Here is a 6,917-nt window from a genome sequence, read left to right as displayed (position 1 = left end):
AGCAAAGTGAATGGGCTTAGCTGCAGTTCTCCTGCACAGTGAAAATCTGGGTAGCTGCCCCACACCAGCATATTCTTTAAAAAGGGCAGCGGGGTTACTTCCAGGCTGCAGCCCCCTTATTTTTGGAGTCCAAGAAGTTGGATATCCTATATTTTTCGTAAGATGGGATTCTAAAAAAAGTAAATGCATGCATTAAAGCTCAAAGTAACCCAAACCTTTCAACTTCTGAGATCAGGGACTTGCTTGGAGTTAGCTGGGAGGGTCTGTAGGAAAAAAATAAAGAACATAAAGACATAATAGTTAAAACAACAAAAAAAAAAACAATGTCCACATTGTTCTTGCACCATAACAAGCCATTCTGCAACTTCCCCCATCTGATGAGTATAACCCATCACCACGAGGAGTGGTGCTCCCCCATCTGTTGGGTATAACCCATCACCACGAGGAGTGGCGCTCCCCCATCTGTTGCGTATAACCTATCACCTCAAGGAGTGGCGCTCCCCCATCTGTTGGGTATAACCCATCACCACGAGGAGTGGCGCTGCCCCATCTGTTGGGTATAACCTATCACCAGAAGGAGTGGTGCTCGTCATACTTTGTGTCCCTAGGGGAAATGTGGTATTATAAGACATGGATGAGCGAGGAACATCAGAGAAGAAGCCGCCGATGCTCAACAGCAGCCTACTCTGTCGTCTTTTACAGACTGTATGCCATAGACTTGTACCTTAGAGTTGGGACTTACCCCATTATGTCCATTTCCTGAATCATCGGTTTTGATTTGGTTCTGATATTCTGTTCAAAAATGGATCCCAGGAACTTCCGATTTTTCAGCATTTTCCACTCTGAAGGGAAACCATAGATGATTAACAGGGTCAGACTGGAACTGAAACTCAGCTCTGGCATGTGAGAGCACGCAGGCCCGCCCGACACGAGTTGAATGTGATACATTTTCGTGAATGATTTGGGTATATGTCACAATAAAAATTGCTGCAAACTGCACTTTATCATCGATAGACAAAAACTGACATAATGTAAAATATAAACTTCCCTCCAGGAAAATGTTAATTTCTTTCAACTGGAGGGACGGACATATTTGTAATATAGAGCTCCAAGTTCCCAAAAACGCTATGTTTGATAGTACCAGGAAAAGTTAATCCTTGCAGATTTGAAGCAGTTTCATGTCTATTCTTTCAGTATTTTTGCAGCGTTTCTAAAGAACGGGAAAAAAAAATCTCAAAAACCGCAATATCAAGGGGATTTTCCTGCCGAGCGACATGTTTTTTGTGCAGAAATGTTCTTCCCTTTCTTTTTTGTTTATATTTTGTGTTATACACTAGTGGCCAAAATTGAGGCAACACCTTCACTTTTTCACCATCACCAATATTTAATGGAGGATTTCACTGACCTACTTACTTGTACACACGCCCTCTTCTGCGATATGTATTCTATGTTGGTTTATAGTGACCTGGGTGTGATTTAAGACAGATATTGTGCGATTAAAATGCGTTTTTTATATTTTAAAGCCAGTTTGTCATCAGAAGGTAAGCAATTACATGTTTTCGTTCTCAAAGTGTGTAAGCGGTTTCAAGAGACTGGTTCGATAAAGAATAAACCAGGTAGAGAAAGGAAGAAGGCTACAACTCCTCAGACTGATAGAAGAATTGTTAGAATCGCCCTAAATAACAGGAAATAAACGGCTGTTAACATCAACAAGGAGCTTGTTAACACCGGAGTGACAGTGTCTGATCGGACGGTTCGACGACGACTGGTAAACGCGGGGTTAAGAGCCAGAATACCAGGTAAAAAGCCATTTCTGAATGCCTCACAGCGTCAGAAACATCTGCAGGGGCCAAAGAACATTGTAAATGGACCATTGAACAATGGAGAAATGTTATATGGAGCGATGAGACACCCATATCCATCTTTGGCAGCGACGGTGTCTGCTACGTTCGACGACGACCTGGAGAGGACTGGTTGCCAGAGGGTACAATACCCACCATGAAGCCTCCTCTGAGTGTTATGGTAGGGGGCTGCGTGTCCAGAGATGCAGGTGGTCGGCTGCAGGTAATTGAAGAAACAGTTAATGCTGATAAGTACATCAAGGACGTCCTTCAGCCTAAACTCATTCCTTCGGCACGTGATGTATTTGGTGAAGGGACACCGTTTATTTTAAGATGGAGCCCCATGTCATACAGCTAAAAAATGTCTCTCTTGGTTCAAGGACAAAAATGTCCAGCTATTGAATTGGCCAGGAAACAGCCCAGATCTCAATCCTATTGAGAATCTCTGGGCTCGGCTCAAAAGAGCGGTGTCAAAACAGCGGGCTTCACACAAGCAGGAACTCACTGCAGCCATCATCAAATCATGGCTTCATATCATCAGACCATCTGATTTACACAAACTGGTAGATAGCATGCCAAGTAGATGCCAGGCAGTCATCAAGGCCGAGGGCTGTCCAACTGAGTATTAACATTTAGTGTTAGATATGAAAATAGGACAAATCAATGGCTTTTCTCCCACAGTCATCTGAGTGACAATAGTGTCCAATTTGTTGACAAATGAACAAATTTCCTGCTAATATTGTGTTTCTATATGAGATTTTATTTCTACTTAAAAACTTTACTGTGAAATCAAAAACATTCATGAAATTTGTATTGGTATTGGCAAAATGCTAAAAATTCATAAATCTTGGGGGTGTTGCCTCAATTTTGGCCACTAGTGTATAGAGTTCCTCAGTATATTTATATGTTGTCCCCCATCACCTTTTTCATCTCTCCTTACAAGTATGCCTTGTATCTTAATTAAAACATGGTAGTAAGTAGCATATTAAACCTCTTTATAATGGGTAGTGTAGAATCGCTGCATATTTCAGGGTTATGCGCTCCTGAGGACTCATTAGTGCTGCCCTCCTCAGGCGAAACCTGGTTGTGACCTCGTATAATATGGGGCTAGCCGGTCTCACCTACCAGTTTGGGTCACAAACCCTTTTTCGTTTGCTTTGATGTTTTACTCATTGTTTATTAAGTTTACACCCAAAATCTCTCCTAATCCTGGAGATCAAACCTATGAAAGCAATTTAAGAAAGATCGTAACACCTCTATGAAGGGTAATTATCATCTCCTTCATAAATATACATTTATATGTATAAATACATATGTGGTCAATGCATAGTACTGGCACATGACTTATCACTTTCCAGGACCTTACAAAGCACCAGGAACATTCATAACAAGCGGAGGAGAAGCGATTCTGGGAACTTAATAGGAAAGGATTCTTTACAGTTAGAGCAGTCAGACTGTGGAATGCCAACCACAAGATATAGTAATGGCAGATAGTATAACAGCATTTATAGAAGGGCTGGATACTTTTTTAACAAAACATGACATTGTGGGTTATAAATAATCTAGTAATATAAAATGTATAACTTTGGAGATAAACCTAGGACATTAAAGTTCAAACTTTTTCAACCTATGTAACTATGCAAGTATGCAGAATGCACATTAGGAAAATGCTTGAAATGCAATTCCCTATAATATTATTTTACAAGTAATTTCCTCTTAATTTTCTGCTTTGTAAAGTGCTAGTTATAAGCCCAATCTATGGATCTAAAAAGTGCAAAACACTCCTGAAACACTTGTACGTATGTTCTATAATCAGTATTTCTTATGGTGCCTAAGGGAAGCCGTAATGATAAGACTCCTGCTTGGTAACAAGTGCAGTTATTTGCCTCCATAATGAAAGTGAATTACCAATGATGAAAGGGTTAATACTTGGACTCTGCATCAGTAATAACCCTTGTAGTAACCATGACAACTATTGTGAGGGCATAAACAAGTGTCATATAGAAGATTTCATAAAAGAATGCCGCACTGCCATGATCAGCGCCATTACTGATGATGCGCCTGAGGACCTTGAGCTTGACCACCCCACGTAATGTGCCAACATTGGTGTAATTTGGAGGTTCTAGCAGGGAAAGGGGTTGTCTTCTTAGACACCCCGGGGGGAAGGGAAGGTAACAGAGGGGGGGTCCCCAAAACAGGATCCCCTTCTGTTACTATGTACAAAGAGCTGCTCTTCTTTGGGAGTTCATGGATGGATCCTTGACTTTAATGGGTGATAAATTGGGAGGGGGAGGGGATACTCATCCTATTAGGGGTTATCCATAATGAGCAACCCCTGTAACCAAGTACCCAACTTCTTGAGAGATGGAGCAGGATCTGTAAGGGAGAAGTGGTAGATCCACCTGGGAAATCAGATCAACTAAATTCGTTCCAGCAATAAATGTGGTGACAGATATCGCAGCCAGATCTCTCCCACATCCAGTTTATCACATTAATAGTCTAAATTTGTTATGTCGTTCTCTGTAAATATGTAGAAATTCTAAAAATCCGTCATATATAGGCACTAACTCTCTAAGCCCAAGGGAAGGGCAGCCCTCCAGCCACGGTTCCCTAGAGGTTTCCTCCACAGGGGGTTTTCCTCTCCTGAGCGCTGGAGGGTGACTCTTCGTGAGTCGAGGGTTGTGCCATTTTCGGTGTCATGTAAATTTAAATAAAGTTGAGAACATTTGACACCTAATTGCAATGATTTGTGTATTTATTTTGTATGTGTCTGATTCATTTTGTTTGGGTGTCGGGGTCCATCACACTTCACTGAGTCATACGTCTGGACATCTGCCGCCAGCAGTTTTGCCCCTTGGGTTGCCCCTGCTCTGGGGAGTTTGATGGAGCAGAGAAGACAAGAATTACAGCACTCATCCTCAGAATAAGGACTTCTATTACAGTACTACAAGCAGCTTCCTCGCCTCATTCACACAGTGAGTATTTTGGGCACTAATTTACATCAGTATTTGTAAGCTGAAAACCAGAGGGGAACAAACACAGTGAAAAATAGTAACTGAAACACTTTCACCTCTTCTGTTTTGGATCCACTCCTGGCGTCTGCTAACAAATACTGATGCAAAATATCGCCATGGAAGTGCCCTAAATTCTTACTGACTGATTTGACTGTTTGAGTAGCAGTCAATCAACAGAGGTTGCAAGCGTTAAAGGAGTTTTCTGGTATCAAAAACCCCTGTCCCCCTTGCCATTTTTCTCTATCCTGAACCTGTGCTGCCTGCCCCGATCTCAGACTGTCTGACCTAGTCCTTGTCTTCGCTCTCCTGTGTCTGGTACCTCCGGAATGCTGCTGCAGTCCCGGGGACTGCCCTGAAGTGGTACCTGGTGTCTACCGGCGGCCCAGTCTATCCTCACCACCAGAGGTTCTAGTGGAGACCCAGTAGACACCTAGTCACAACCCTCCCGTGGGGCAGTGGGTCCATATCCACCAGCGTTACACCCACATAGCAAATGTGGTACCAATATTCAAGAAGGGGATAACATCTGAGCCTGGAATTTATAGGCCGGTAAGTTTAACATGTACTGTGGGCAACATCTTTGAGGGTTTGCTAAGAGATATTAACCTGGAGCACCTCAATAAGAATAACCTAAACATATGATTATGAGGGATTTGTCCTGTAAACTAATCTGAAAAGATTCTATGGGGAGGTAAGTTCTAGGTTGGACCAGGGAAACTTAGTGGATGTTGTCTATCTGGACTTTTCAAAGGCATTTGATACGGTGCCATACAACAGGTTGGTACATAAAAATTTTAAATATATTATATGGTAAACTTGCTCCAAGAAAGAACAAGTCCTTGTGTGGTCGATGGAAAAAAATCAAGGAAAATATCAGTGATGCGGTTGTTACCTCTTGACAACTCCATTTCGTACTTGTTCTCTAGTCCCTCCATGGCCACGGTGATAAAAAGTTCCCTGAAAAGCTCATTATTCTAATTAAAAAAATACAAAGTAAGGAGCTGACACAAAGGAGAGCAGACAGCTCGTATGTCGGAATAAGCAATTGCAGTTACCTTAATTTTCTCAAAGAAGGTGCCATTAATCACTATGTCGTACGCCGTGCAGCCGCCTCCACCTGTAGGACAAAGTGCACCAGGACTTAGATACTTTGCGATGCCGACTCAATCCATTGACTTCAGTAGGGCTGCTATGAATAAGTGGTATAAGTTCTTAAAGGGGAATCCAAGTAGTGGACAATCCCTTTAAGTCCCAAATCTAAACCAAAAAAGTTCAAAAGTCAACAACAAGATGTCAAACTTTATTCTGCAGACTGGAAGTGGACCTACCAGAACCTGTGGAGATGGCACCTTTGACCATTGAGGATTAGTAAGTTGTAATACTTGCTATTTTAACCCCTTTAAGGATATCTCTGGACTACCCCTTTAAAAAGAGACGTGCTGTATTAAAAAAAAACAAAAAAAACGTACTATTATCAACTTCAACGTGGGGCTCTCCAAGGCTCATGGGGACTCGATAGCCGGAGGGATCATCAGATTCCAGGATGCTGACTAATTCCTGCTCCGTCAAGTCCGGGGGCGCTGGGATCTGGTTCGACTTGCAGATGTTAATAAAGATTTTGGTATTTTTGGATGTGCGAGTTTTAATGCAGAAACCTAACACAGAAATAAAAACAAAAAGTGAACAAAAACACAATAAAATCGTCAAAAGCCAAACAGCATTTACATGTAATCAACTGTATAAGAAAAAACGATGTGAGCCCCCCACGTTGGTTGCATCTTGTGACCATTGCAGTCCATAAGACCCCACTGCCCCACTGTGGTATCTGTCACATACTATGCACAAAGTAATCTGGATAATAATCAGAGGACGCCCATCTCACCCAGCTGGGGTCTGATCTGTCTGCTTTCTGGTAAGTTCGGTATTCTGCTCTGTATCTCCTGTTTGGCCTGAAATGAGGCAACAAGTGAGAATCAGTGAGTAACATGAACAGGATGGATCTGCAAACTGATTTTTCCTGCACCAAAATAGTACAACTGTGAGGGGTCTAAAGCCAACAATA

At 42.1% G+C, this 6,917-nt stretch overlaps 1 long non-coding RNA gene across 1 annotated transcript; it reads right to left on the bottom strand.

Moving 5' to 3' along the window:
* Positions 1-5,751: 5,751 nt before the first annotated feature.
* Positions 5,752-6,492, bottom strand: LOC141213676 (uncharacterized). The gene is made up of 3 exons (XR_012283081.1): positions 6,325-6,492; positions 5,911-5,972; positions 5,752-5,829 (listed from the first exon to the last, which is right to left on the bottom strand). It is a non-coding gene; the product is annotated as an uncharacterized lncRNA (long non-coding RNA).
* Between the last annotated feature and the right edge of the window lie 425 nt (positions 6,493-6,917).

The sequence above is a fragment of the Phyllobates terribilis genome, unplaced genomic scaffold, assembly GCF_046119375.1.
Source record: "Phyllobates terribilis strain yellow unplaced genomic scaffold, ASM4611937v1 Scaffold_207__1_contigs__length_3498100, whole genome shotgun sequence".
Lineage (NCBI taxonomy): Eukaryota > Metazoa > Chordata > Amphibia > Anura > Dendrobatidae > Phyllobates > Phyllobates terribilis.
Note: the sequence above shows the minus strand (reverse complement) of the source record. Positions and strands in the feature narration are given on the sequence as shown.